We start from the raw sequence: 15,217 nt of genomic DNA, 5'->3' as shown, positions 1-15,217 counted from the left end.
TGAGCCCATATTTTTCCTTTTTGTTATTATTTGGTTTGATTTATTTTCTATAAAAATTTCCTAAATGTTTTTGCTTTTCTGAAACCTTCACCCACCACAAATCTTGTTTTTTAAAAAAAAACCTTAAAATATTTTTAAGCTTCTCATTCACATAGAGACAACAGATTGTCCCAGAAGGGTGGACATCTCAGTGAAGCACAGTCCCTCCCTCCTGCGATGGTATGCTGATGTACTGCCCCATCTTAGAAAATCTGCCCTCTGTGACTGATTCCTTGTTTTCCATGAATCAAATGTATAGTCATCTGAAATCACGTTGGGTCATCCCTGGAGCTGTGGGAAAAACTAATTTCCAAGTAATTTTCTCTACACTATCAACAATGAGCAATAACATTTTGCAAAAAGTTAAATTTGGAAGTAATTAGGATTTCAAATTAATGGATTTCCTACCTCAAGGTGGACTTCTGCTTCTAGCTTTTGATAGAACTGCTTTATTATCAAGCTTCTGACTGTTCAATATAGTTAGAGACTCAGATTGGTTGCTGGCAGAGACCTGTGAATTTTATTAATGATTGAATAACTAATGAGAAAATGCTGTAGAACTTGCAGATTTTTAAATAATTCACACTTACCTTAGAAGACTTCTGCCCTCTTTTTCTGATTGCAGACAGAATATACTTCAGCTGAGACATTTTCCTACTGATTTGAATTCTATACAATATTTTTTTCTGCTGCTCTGGAAATCAAACACTTGGATGGCACAATAGGCCCCCTTCAAATTTCATGGAGCACAGCACAATCTGTTTCATTTCAAGCCAAAGTGGCCCAATTGATGTAAATCATAGATTCACTCAATATATTGCTATTTATAAAATTAGTCACCTGCAGCATCATCCTGGATGAAGTCTAGTGGTTGGAACAATGTTGGAACAATATTATCAGCACATGAAGTATAGAGAACATGGTGTCTCCCATAGGTGCTTGGAAGTGGCACATCTCTTACCTTGAGCATGGGGAGTCCTTTTCCATTCATTCTGTACCAAATATGAAAAGACAATAAAATCATTTTTGAAAAGGATTTATTTTGTTTCCCTAGAAAAATTTTGTATCTTTCTGTTCTTTTCAGATATTGAAAATGACAAAATTGCAGTTAGAAACTTGAACGATTAATATAAAAAAATTTCAGACCCAAAGGACTTAACAAAAAGCAATTATACTTTTGTGGTCTATCATATCTGGTTATAAAAACCTAGCAAAATAGATCCACGCAAAATGGTGGGATTAATCTAGTATATGATTTCTGTTTACCCAGAGTAATCATGACTTCTATCCCTATCTTGTATTGCAAGCAAAAAAACATTGTGACTTTCTCCTACCTAGTTTTCTATAGATAATATGAAAGAGAGAAAGATTTTTCAGTTTTTTATTTCTTATGATGACAATTGCACTAGCAGTTTTGTTTTTCTCCGAGGCTATACACAGTGCTTTCATGATGTGATCTCCTGTGGCATTAGTAGTAACAACTTAATGTAGAGCTCGACTAATTCTCACTCAGTGGTGTAAAATTTACATTCACATCGGTGAAAACAGAACTTGTCCAGCCTCATGTAGTACTGAACTTCTTTTCTCTTAGTAGCTGTTTGACCTTATGCAAAGCATAAGATGCTTTGTGCCACCAACAGATGCTACTTTACTGGATATGAATCAGTTAAGCAGTGCTGTGCTAAAGCTGGTAGCATTAAGAAGGACCGTCAGACTCTTAGTTCAAAGCAATGTAGCTGAAATGTCAAGTATATATATATATATATATATACATATATATTTACATCTGCATTTAGAAAGAGAATTGTTCAGAAACAGCTTCCTGTACCTCGCACAACACGGACCTGAAAGTGAGCTGATGATGCAGACATCACCAAAATAGTTTCAATGGACTTATTTAATGCATAGATGACTCTCCGTGTCAGAATGTAAAAGTCTGGCAAAAAAACCCATTGATTTCTGGGGAAAAAAAAAGCTTGATTTTCATTTTACTTAGTGTTGCAATTCTGTGTGAACAGGCAGTACTACATCTCAAGAAAAAAGTGGTTCTGCTGAAGATAGTTGCTTTATTACTAATTTTGGTTGATTGACTAATCGCCTAAAAAGTCATGGATCCAAGAACGGAATGAAAACAGTGAGTTCATGGAAGTCTGAAATATCATAAGGAGCTGACACCATTTTGATTGGAACCCTAATTTTTATATATATCTCACTGCTGATCTAGGCCAAAATCCTTTTTCTGACTGGCCCATGACACTAGTTGGAATAGACTTATCAATGCAGTTAAATAAAGGAACAAAGATCAAACAAGTTTAACAAATTTTTATTTTGCATTTGCCTGAAATATTTCATGAAACCCCAAATTAAATGCTTGCACTGTTTTCAACTTATTGATACCTGAAGGGACGGAAATTCTAAAATAATTAGTTGCAATAAAATTCAGACCAATTAAACAAATTTCTTTTTGAATAAGCATGCATTCAATTGTTTATCAAATCTGAAAATAATTCCAAAGTAATTATTTGTATCCATATTTTGAAGATTTTTCATTTGTTTTTACTAATTTTTATTAATATTCCTAAAATAACAGGTACGGAACCATCTGACCAGAGAGAAAGCTTTTTTTAGCTCCCATTTTCTAAATATTGACTTGTCTCCAGAAATATTAAGGATTTGTCAGATTGCTTTGTGACTTTCTCTTTTAAGTCTTCAGGGTTTCAACTAATTGTAGGCCTCATCTGCTTTGAGCAGGAGATTGGTCTAGAGACATACTGGGATCCCTTCTGATCTGAAGAAATTCTGTCTGTATGAACAATATCAGTAAACACCTTTTTAAAGTTCTTTTTTTGTGGAGTACACCATCTCCTTCACTACTGAAGGAATAAGACAGCAGTATTTCACCCATCCCACTAAACAATCTTCACAATGCAATTTCTTTACCTATATACTGAACTAACATATAACAGAGCAAATATAACATAAATTCACTTATTAGTGTGCCTGAACTCTGACATGTCAGGCTACCATGAAGAGCAAGAAAATTGCTTCTTTTACTGGCCTGTTTACTGAATCCTAGGCTGATACAGCAGAGACATCAGTTTAACTTGAAGATTCACACACTTGAGATAACAGCAACAATTCCACTAAGAAGCACCAATTTTTGCAGTGCTTTCCTCAACGTTTCCCTAAAGGAGCTGGCAAAATCTATCTCCACTACGCATGTTAGTGCCAATGAGAGAAAGTGGAAAAGACATCTCATCTACTTTGTACCGCTGTTAGGAAGGAGTTGTCAGCTTGTTTCCATTGCCCAGAAGGAGAGCCTGCATAGTTACTGTAGTCCAGGCAACTAACTCTTCTATTGCCAAACTTAGACTGTGTGGATCTCTTCTGTTCCTTCTTCTGTAAAGAAAAATCTGAAAATCTGGAATTTAAAGATTTCATTGTGCATCTCCAAAATCTTGGACTCTTTATACCCATAAAACATTTCTGTATGATATCTGTGACTGAGACATTGAGACACATTGAGACACTTATCCTAATCCGAGACTGGAATCAAAATTTCTACTCTAGAATCGCCATAAATGAAGATCTCCACAGCTTTCAAAATATTGTTAAAGATTTTATCCCTATTAGCATTTTCAAGGTGTAAAGAAGATGAAATAATGATTTTGTACCTCCTCCTTAACCAAAGCAAATCAAATGCTTTTACATTGCCAAAATTTAAATACTAGTGTGATAGATACCTACTTTTACTGCCAAGTGCATATTTCTCTGCCTGTGAAGACATTAAAGTCCATCTTGTGACTTTTATTGAATAGAAAAAGGTTAGTGCCTATTCATCTGAAGAGTACAAAAAAAGGAAAAGATGACTGAATTAGATCAATCAGTTTAACTTCAATTCACAGAATAAACCTGTTTTCAGAACCTAGAAAACAACAGGAAGAGAGCCAGAAGCCAGCATAGATTTGTCAAGAATAAATCAGAGCAAAATAATTCACTCTTTTAATGACCAGGTAATAGGTCCTGTGGACAGATGAGGAGCCGAAGACCACATGTTCCTTTACTTCAGCAAAGTTTTTGACTTAGTCTCTGTTGATATTCTCATGTCCAAAGTAAGAAAAACATAGCCTTTATTCTGTGGGCACAAAACTGATTAGATAACCTCACCACGGAGAAATTAATCAAAATCTAATTATGCTCAAGGTTCTGTGGGGGGTCTGCCTTAGATCTGCTTCTGTTCAAGGTTTTCATTAGCAAAACAGATGGTGGAATAGTCAAAATGCTCATTAGTTTTGTATCTGACACAGTGCTAGGAAGGACCCTAATGTGTTGGAGGATAACAGTAAAAATAAAAGTCTGGAGACATAGACTGGAAACATAGTATTTAACTCAAGGAAGAAAAGGAATGGGGGAAAGGTTGAGAGAAAGGGCAAGATAGTATAGAAAACATCAGTTATATAAATTCATTATGATGGTAAATATCAGAAAGCAACTTCATAAACATCTTAAGATTACAATGGATCACATATTGGGTCTGAATCAACAATGTCAGATTCTTTTAGAAAGATGACTATTCTGATCATAGTGTAAAAAACAGAAATATATCTCACATGATGCATGCTATGGTCAGAAGGAAGATGTAGAAGCCATAAGAAGGTAAGATTGGAAGAATGGGTGCTATCAGGCCTAAGAAAGACAGAAAGACATTTAAGCAAGAAATTTTAAGAAGATTAAGCCATTCCTGTTGGCACAAAAGGAAACAATACTTTTGTCTGTATCTGCAAAGTATGGGAAAAGAAAAAAGACAGTTAAATTGATGCACAAAAGAGGAAAGTTACTAGAAATGTTTTCTAATTATAAAGTTAACTGAGCACACTGGGAACACTTGCTAGATTGGGAAGACTGGATCCACTGTCACTGAATGTCTTTAATGAAAAGTTATTAACTTTTCAGAAATACCATTATTATTGTGAATCTCTAGAGCATTTTGATGAATCAAGTTGATTGGTGTTTTTGATTCTGCTGGAAGGACAGGTAAAGGTAGGCAACAGCAGGTAAAACAAGGACTATTTTGTTCTCTTGTACTTGTAAAGATTGTAAATCTGAATTTTACTTATCTAATGAGTCAGTATTAGACGTTAGCATATCATTTCAGTAAGACTGGACACTTACATGTTATTACAATTTCATTCAGAAATTCTCCTTTGGTATAAATGAGATAGAACTGGTAGCAGCCATTGCTCATCACTGCTAGTTCTTGATTCTTTTAAGTGTTTTTTCCATAAGCACAGCCATTAGCACTGGCACATACTGCTGTGTGTAAACTATTGTTTTTTACATTTATTCTAATTATTTGTGTAGTATCCAAATATGGTGGCTAAAACCAGGAATAAACCTGGAGTAAAACAGGACTAAAGAAAACTATGTATGAAGAGCGGTGTTTATAGTGATATGTAACTGTAAAGCTGCTGGTTAAGAATTGGCAGGGATTTTACCTCCATTAGTTTGGAAGGTGCACAAGTGCCCCTAATGGCTTTAGAGACATTTAGAGACATTATAATCCTACTCTGCTCTCTGGCTGCTGTGTAGTTCTCCCTAAACAACCTTGTTCCATAGCGTCAAACACTATTCAAATCATGGGCTTCTGTCTTATACTTGGTCACCTTTCAAGCCAAATTTATACTAAGGTTGCAGTGGAATCTTTTTCCACATCTTTCACTTGGATGAGGATCTTGACTGAAGAGGAAGGTTCTCAGGAGCCCCACAGGACATGCTACCTGAGTCTTTCCCAAAACTGAGATGTCCAGAAAGTTTTTCTTAATAAGGTCCCGTGTGTCTAACACAGGGCAAACTCATGCTGCAGCATTTCCCTCAGCGGGTCCTTATCTAAACTCTTCTTCAGTCAGCCCTCTTGGGTTTTTACTGTCTTGAGACTCACAGGAGAAGGTGTGCAAGTCAAGTATATATCAGAATGCATTAAGGACTTCCCAGGATTATTGTCAGTCTGCAAACTTCCCAGCACTACAATAAACTTAATTACCCTCAAACTGTCTATACCACCTTGTCAAAGTACACTCAACACGTCACTTCTGTTCCTAAATGAATTAACATCAGCTCTCTCTCTTTTCCTTTATTTCCCATCATGAACAACACTCTTTATTTCCTTTATTTTCCTTTATTTCCCATCATGAACTACACTCTTTGTTTCTTCCTGTATTTCCTACCTGGCATTGGTTTCTCCTGGAGGGTCTCCAGGAGGTGACATCTGCTCTGGCTAGCCCAAATCCATGTGCTTTTGGAATGGTCTGACAGGTGCTTCCCCTGCTTGGGTAAATACCTGGAACATTTTCATTATGGATCTACAGATCTACAACACAGATTTAGCCCTGGGAGGTGCTTCAGGAGCTGTGAGCACTGGCTGTTGTACATTTGTGAAAGTACATTTGTGGACAAACCTTCCTTTCCCAAGTCAGAGCTTGAGAAGTTTTTGGGTGAAACTGGCAGATAAGCATGCTACTTCTTTGGATTAATTGCAAAAGAAATCTTTTGCTGGACAAAACAGGCCAAGTTTTTCCTCCTTCCACCTCCCCATCTTCTTACATAAAACTGTTAATCTGCCAACTGTAGCACACACAAAGAACCTAGGCGCAACCCTTTCTATTTCCCACACGTATCTGTATTTTCCATGACTGTACTGCTGTACATTCTAATAAATAGGCAGCATGTCTGCTGGCAGGACAAAGAGAAGTCTCCTTCTACCTACCACAAGCAGTGGAAAAGGAAATGCAGAAACAAAATCTATGATTAAAACAGACAACAAAACTCACCTCCAAAATTTGATTAAATGGAAGGATCTGAAAACTCATTAGCAGTTTTACTGAATTTAAGATGGGTAGTTTTCTACCAATGAGAATAAATTGGAGACCAAATTACTTTGGTTGAGTATCAATTAAAAAAAAAGAAAATAAAAGTGTGTTTCATTCATTGTTCCCTTGATGACAATTATTTAGTGAGTCATAAACCTTTCATTTATGAACAGAAATGTTCTTAGAATTTGAGAGGCCAAAAAGTATTTTGTGTACAACTACTTTTGGATGAAAAGCACTCTTGACTAAAAATATATCCCAAGTATTGCCTGAAAAAAATACTTAACCCAGGGTAGTATAACTTGCATTAGGATCACTACAGAACACTTTCAGTTTACCTCTCTTAGTACATATACTAGGGAGCATTGTGCTAGAGAATAGGGAAGGGGTTAGAGTGCCCCTTTTACATGCAAATTTCTGCCATTCTATTTGTGAGTGTTCCCTTGTCTTTTTTCCCACCTGAATCCCATTAACTTCTTCTGATTAATGGATGTGCAAGAGGTTGTGCTTTGTGTGTGTTGTGTTCCGTTCTTGAAAGGGGTCAGTCAGGAGTAGGGAGCTCACAGTCACAGCACTCTAGTTCAGCATAAAATTTTCTGATGGATTTAGGTGTAATCTGAAGTAAAAAAAAAAAATTCTTGTAAATCCCTTAATCCCCAAACCACAAATTGTCTCAAAATAATATTCAGTCTTCACCTAAGAAGAGGAAAACAAATTCCCATGGTGTGTCATTTTTACATACAGAAAACAACAATCCCAGTCCCAGATTTGAAACAAAGTAGTTCCAATGAAAGGTAGATTGAATGAACCACTTTGCAATATACATGTTAGGTCCAAGGAAGGATCTTTGCCTAGATAATATTATGCATAAATATAAAGCTGTCCAGTTTTAACCTTTTCCCACCAGAAATTTATTGATTGAAAGTCTTCTATATACCATTAACATTAATGATAAATAATTAATAATTTAATACTTGGGCCTGAGATATTTGCATCTGTTGCTCCCAGGAGAAGAAGGATTTTTCTATTTCCTGCCAGGAGCCCTGTATGTGAATTCAAGAATAAGCAGTTCATCCCATGACATTTCCTTATGCTCAAACAGACAAGGTGACACATAAAGCCCAGGGGCAAAGGGAAACCTGATAGCTAAATAGCTGAGCTGCAGTCGGAAGTGGTGAATTCCCTCGACCACAGGGAAAGCTTCCTGTTCTTTGTAGATGAGCCTATTATTGGAATACACTTGCCTGCAGTTAATCTTCAAAGTAATTAAATGGAAAGGAAGCAATTAAATCACTGAAAAGGAATTGCATCTGGTTCAGAGGGAAAAACCCAGGCCTAGGAAGTATTTCAGTGATAGTAGGTACTCAGTGTAAACAGGTATCTTCCTGCTTGCACAGATGATTAATATTTATGTGCTAAGAATACCTTGTGGAAATCAAATGAGGTTAAAAATCACGAGTTATCATTACTGTGGCCTAGAAGTACCAAGGAGGGAAACATTGATATTTATTTTTCCTATTATGGGATAAAGTTGAAACCCGGGGCCCTTTTACTCATCTTGCATAGATTAGCCTGGTACTTGAAAGTTAGTAAAGCAATGTACATTTACTGCTGCTGAGAATCTAACTCAGCATTTCAGTAAGCACATCCCAGGGAAGGAAGATCATAACAACAACAGTGAGGAGCATGATTCATACCAGTTTCCAAAGAGAAAGATAGTCAAGTTTAGAAAGAGCTTGGAATGATTCCTTAAAATCAGGTGCTGGGACTATGCAAAACAAGACAGTACATTTTAAAGACTGGCAGAAATCTTTAATTAATTCAGTTTTAAATGTGTTGAAAGCACTTAAATACTTCTTCATTGAATTTATTCATTGCAGCAAGACAGTGAATATTGTTGTATTTTTAAGGTGTACGTTGTGCTCAGACTGGAACAAGGGGATCCCATATGTTGCTCCAGTCTACAGTATAGTTGCTGGAAAGCCATCAAGAGGATCTTGCAGTGATGTGCTCTTACTGACACTGGAAAGTACGTGTAGTTGAACAGGTTGTTAAACTAACAATTTTGAGGTAAAGAACAACTATGTTAATTAAAAAAATATATTTTGAGAATAGAAATTCCGTCTCAGGAGCATAAGGAACCAAAGGAATCATAAGAATTAATCTTCTACTTTTCTTTGTCTTTCTCATGTCTTTGGTTTTTCCTTTGGAAAAAAAAAACCTTCCATTTCAACTTTATATGGGATGTAACTGTACTAGTGCTGTCATCTAAGAAGCTGGAAGTTGGGCTGGCTGAAGATAAAAGTTGATGAGTGAATAATGATGAGTGAAGAGCTATAGGTAAGGTAGGATAAGCTACCTGGGACATTAGCAGTGAATACTGGTAAGTGATGGTTGCTGGGACTGAACAAAAGGAGGTGACCCAGAAAAGAGAGCTGACATGGTTAAAACAGTAGACTCAAACTATATTAGTGGGAAAAGAGTAACAAGAAGGAATCTGGCAGCAGGAGCTAAGACCTGAGAGGATGAACATATGGATGGGACATGTAGGTGTTTAATTGGACAAAAAAGGCCATATGTGACATGTGATCCTGTGGCAAAGGTGCAATCTTTTTCTCAGATAAAGACAAATCTTAGCAGAAAAATAGGCCTGGACTTGAGATATAAGCATTTGTTCCTGGGGCAGGGAGACGGGACTGAGGGTTTGGGCAGAGAACAAAAATACTGACTGTTTACCAGCAAATGTTACTTAAAACACTCTTTTGTTATTTAAAGTAGTTCACTACCTGGCAAGAAAAGCACATCATTCATGTTACATATGAAGAACCAGACTTTACTTTTGAGTACACAAAAATGTGCTCTTGTTGTGTTAGCCCGGTTCCAAAACAGGTCCTTGATGTATATAGAACAGAGAGAAAGATCTAAATCCTTTATTTTTATCTTTTATCAGTTTTTATATTACTGTCTCTCCTGCTCTCAGAGAATTGAATGCTAGATATCAGTCAGCTAGATTACCATTTCTTTCATGATCAGCCCCTCTAGGTACTTTTGCATTGCTATAATGCAGATAATTCAGTACTTGGACGCTTAGTTCCCCATACACTACTGTGTACCCCTTTCAGACCTTAACAGAAAGGAATTTTAATATTTGGTTTGCATAATATGGAATTTATTCAAATGGGACATGTTAGTATATTAGACAATTTAGTTTTGTGGTTCTCAATATAAGATATTTACCTGCATTCTCAGAGACTTGTCTGGTAGCACAATTAAAATTGAATTTTTTGTGATACTTCCAGAAAGGTCCAATTTTTGGTATTCACTTAAGAATTGTCCTGGTTTGTCATATTTATGTTCAAAAGTTCCATGGACTGTTTTTTTTTTATTATTATTATTTCTATTCAGATGCTTCCAAAAAAGCATCTGAAAAGGTATGTCTGCAGGAAAGCAGGTTCTTCAGCCCGTGCTGGAAAGATTCTCAGCAGCATTAGGCTTTCCGTATGAGGCAAGGACTAGCTAAGGGGTAGCAGAGAACCTTTGTATCAAGAATCTTCTTTCAGCTGTCTTGCCAAGCTGGAAGGTTTAAGAATAAATTTTGCCTGCTCAGTAGAGACTGTGGAGACTTTAATGAACAAGCCCCTATTCCTCCCCCATGCCATCTGCAGCAACGTGCTAGAAATCCATTGAATTGCCAGAAAATTGTGCTCCTTGTGTAAATGCAGGTACTGCAGATGCCTACCATAGCTCAGTGAGATGCTGGGCATAAGGAGGAAGGAAGAGTGTGGGGAGAGAGGAAACAGCAGGACTCAGCAGCTAGAAATGAATTGGGAGCATGGAGGAGGAATGGGACTAGAAATAAGGAACATAATTTAAGAGTAGATCTCCCTATACATATGGATATACATATAAGAAAAACTGAATTCAAGTTGATCAGGCAGCCTTAATAGTGAAATTGCTCAATTTCGTGTCTTTTCGTGTCATTATTATTTCCAATGTCCTGTGTGCAGTAGGCTGATGGACATAATACAGGGCCAGCAGAGTTGTGCATTGCTAGAGGCAGGCAGATAACCTGATGCGTTACTCATGGTGCTGTTAGAAATGAAAAAAAAAAACAAACCAAAACTTTTTAAATTTTTTCTTCGTAACTTCAGTCGGGGTTTTGTTCGCCTTCGACCAGGGGGAAGGGAACTGAAGTTCCTCTTCTTAAGACTCTTCACTGGGTGAGGTCTGATGAGTTTAACATTTACACAGGTTGGGAGTGGCCAGGGGTACACAGGAGATAATGACCATTAACGAGGATTATCCCCGACCACCACCCCCTGGAGCGGTCGGAGACACCTGGTCTGGGAAAAGACTGATAAGAGAACAACCAAAGAATGAGGACCAAAATTAACATCGAAGGCGACAGGCTCAATAACCAATAGGAGATCAAATACTAAGAATTGTGTAATTTAAGATCAATCCATAGGAATTTCTTTGAGTTTTGTCTGTATAAACATGTGAAAAGTCTGGTAATGAATTATGTGTGATAGAGTGATTTTCACTGCACAGCACGAGCATGCATAGATGAAATTATTTCTACTGCACATCCTGGCCAGAATAACATCCTGGCCAAAATAAAGTAATGCATTGATTCTCTAAGACTGAAAAACTTAGCTTGAAGAGTTTCTGCTTTTGCCGCAGTTTCGGTGATAGTGCTAGTCATTTTTTTAAGGATGCACGAATCGGTGTCAGTGGGTTTTTTTGTGGGAGTACCTATTCACAAGATGCTAAGTGCCTTTTGGGTTACTCCGAATCAATTCCATGTCTGGCTCTGCTGTTCAGCTCAGCCTTTCTCAGCCCTCTGGCATGGTAGGCACCTATTATGGTTAATTCTTGCTGCTGCAGTGGATTTAAAGGAACTGCTGTCAAGTAGACACAGAGGAATTGTACCTTAAGTTTATTCAAATCCATGGTAGAATTATTGGTTTATGTCCTGATTACTTAAGTTTCCTGTCTTGTTCACAAATAAGCCTTTGATGTCTCACTGAAAAACTGAACAGAACAAAATTGTACCACAGTGTGGCACACTTTATGAAGAGCAAATTGAGTAATTAAAAAATCTTTCTATGTATATTCTTGCAGGTAGAGCCCCCATAAATACTATCTGAGTTAGCTGTCCCTAAATTGTGTCAAACTTAGATGTTGATCATATTCCAGTTGCTTATTCAAGCACTAGGTTTCTGCGTTTTCAGCTCATTTGTATGACCTCGAGTACGTTCACTCCTACTGCAGCTCTCCTGCTACAAACAAACGTCACCAAAATATTTTGAAGGAAGCATGCAGATGTTTTGCAAGGAGTGTGACACACTGCCCACGGGGAAAACAACGTCAAAGTTTTATCTGGAACCCTAATGGTTTAGCTAAAACACTTCTTCTGGAAGAGAATACAGGACTCATGGAAGATTGAGGTAAATTATTTCTCTGTTCCAGAATTGCTAGTCTTAGGGCTGAAATTGCAGATAACAGCGGGTATGTCTCAGTGCTGTTAAACTTCACTTAGTTTGGAATGCTGGCAATAAAAGGCCAATTTAATTTACATTTTTGGCCTTTTCTAACTTACTATAACTGAAGAATGACTTCCCAACTGAGTGTAGAGAGCAGTTATCTCTGCAGGATGCTAGTCTGGCTACTGTGAGGAGGGAACAGGAACATATAAACAACCAATTGATTTGCTGTGGTTTTGATAACTGCAGCATTTGTCTTACTTTATGTCAGGAGACACAGTGGCCATCCTGCCACTGTGCTGCTTGGGGATTGCAGGACTTTGGAAACGTTAATGTTTGGTTGTTTACTCTCTTTAAAAGCAAATAAAAAAACCCCAAAATGTATTAAAAACTGCCTCAAAATTGTAACAACAAGTAAGTAACAGGTGAATCAATAAATACATCAGTGACACTGTAGAATCCTCACCTCTTGTCTGCATCCTGTAATGAATTAAATTTTTGAAGCCTGAAAGGATGGAGAACTAACTCATGATTCTAACTTGTTTTTTTCCCCTCAAGTGTCATGTAACACTTTGAATAACATGGTGCAGCTGCCAGGCCACTAGGCTAAAGCTACAGGACTAGTGAGTACAAGAGTGAACACATCAAGGAAGTAGAACTGGGCAAGTGTTTTATGCCCTTATAAATCAGAATGCCGGCTCAGCTCTTGCTTTGTGCTATAGGGGAGCTTAGGATGCATTGCGACAGATTACCTAATGAAGCCACAATATTTTTAAATTAAGGTATGTATCTATCTATCTATCTATCTATCTATCTATCTATCTATCTATCTATCATCTATTTTATCTCTATTTACAAGATTTAAAAATCAACAAAAATGAGCTCTTCAGTGATGTAATTTGTATAAAAATTCAGCAGTGCTGATGCAGATAAATCTAGGCAAGAATAAAAAGGGTTTTTGGTAGATGCGTGGTAACCCTACATGGAGAGAATAGCAAGGCACAGCAGGGATACTTTCTGCTTAGAGAAAAAAATCCCAGGGAAAGATATAACTGGGGAAAAATAAATACTTTATACCCATTTGTAGATTGACAAGTGTGCTGACCAGATTTAGGGAGAATCATCCTCCCTTCCCAGACCCTCTGGTACAATGAGTAGCCCCCTGCAGGGGTCCTTTAAGAGCAGGGCTGGTGCAGTCCCACTGCACACAGGCATGCCTGGTGATGACATAACCTGCCAGCTGGAGAGGACTTCCCCAAAGGAGCCCATGTCATCGTTTCTTCTCAGAACACTCCAGAGGCTCCTTTCAAGGACTTCTGGAAATTGGATATAGCCAAGAGCAGCTGTTCTAACAGGTGTGCTGATCAGTGATCCCTCAGGGTTAGATCCACATGGGAGTAAAATGACCATGAACTCCAATTTTTAGGCGCCAACTCGTGGATCCATGATCTTCACGTCCTTTTGTTTTTCAGCTGTCACCTATCTTTGGATGTGTGTAAAGCCCATCAGAGTTAGGAAGGCAGAGGAAGCCGCCAACACAAGGCCTGGACTAGGATTTCCTTCTCCCTGGTGAGGGCTGCCAGCAGCCAGGTGTGGTCCCTGGCTGTCTTTGCCCATGCAGACATTTCACCTCCCTACACGGATGGGAACACCCCCAAGGCAGCAGAGGACCAGGGCATCCTCTCCTCTCTTCTCCTGTGGCCTGGGGCAAGTTTGAGAGCCTTTTTCTGCCACGTGGCAGAGCTTGGTGTCTCTCAGATGAGAGGCGGGGGTCAATCCCAGTGCAAGCACAGCAATCGCAGTTGCCATCAGAGATAATGGACCTACTGACAGAAGCAGGCACAAGGCACATCTCCCATCCAGGGAGTGGAAGTATGATGCATTAGCTGTGAAATATGTCTTTTGGTGATTCATGCTATAAATTAAAGGTTATCCTAATTCTTTTCAGTACAAAATGTACTTTAAAGAGTTATTTTCCTAGAATGAATCACCAAACCAGTCCTCCTTCTAGGTTAGCAACAGAGACCAAACTGCAACTGGTCAGGAAAAAGAACATAATTTAACTTCTCCACTCATTTTGAATTTGGAAATATATTCTGTTTAAGATAATATTTTCAAGCGAACTAAGCCTCCAAAATTTGAATTCAGGCTCTTCTAAATGCAGACTTCTAGTCTATCCAGCACAGATAGACCATTTGTCAGGTCTTGATGTTCCTCCAGCCTGTGCTGGGCTGGGCTAGGGGCATGACTGGTTGAGAAAGGAGCAACGAGCCAGAGGAGCCGTGGGCTTAGTCAACTCTGAAAGACATTTTTGAAGGGGGAGTGAGGAGCAGGAAACTTTGGATGTCTCACCCTTGCAGGAAGATATTAGACGGGCAATTTGGGGAAAATATGCCGGGGCATCCATAGAAGTCTGTGGCATACAGCTGGGGAACTCGGTGGAGTAGGCAGGGAGAAGCAGAGAGGTAGGTGAATAGGTCAGATCTTATCCTAGGCTACCTTATTTTGGTCAAAACTCTGACAGAACTGCATATTTCTGCAGAAAATTGAATTTACAGCTTTTTGCAAGAGAAATATTTCTAGTAGCTTGCTTTAATTTCTTGATTTTTAGCCTCTAGAGTCTTAGACCCTTAAATACAATGGCAAGCTTTCTTTAGAGGTGTCTCCAGCCCATTCAAAGCTCTCCGGTGTGCTGACTGAATGCTCAGATTAGGTTTGAGCTTTGCAGCATGGAGACAGAGCAAGACCTCTCAATTTGAATATGAAAACAAAGGATGAAAAGGATAGTGAGAGGAAGAACCATCCTCACACCAGCTGGGTGTGAAT

Source organism: Poecile atricapillus, chromosome Z (genome assembly GCF_030490865.1).
Source record: "Poecile atricapillus isolate bPoeAtr1 chromosome Z, bPoeAtr1.hap1, whole genome shotgun sequence".
In the NCBI taxonomy this organism is placed as follows: Eukaryota; Metazoa; Chordata; class Aves; order Passeriformes; family Paridae; genus Poecile; species Poecile atricapillus.
The sequence above is the reverse complement of the archived record's forward strand: the minus strand, read 5'-3'. Positions refer to the sequence as shown.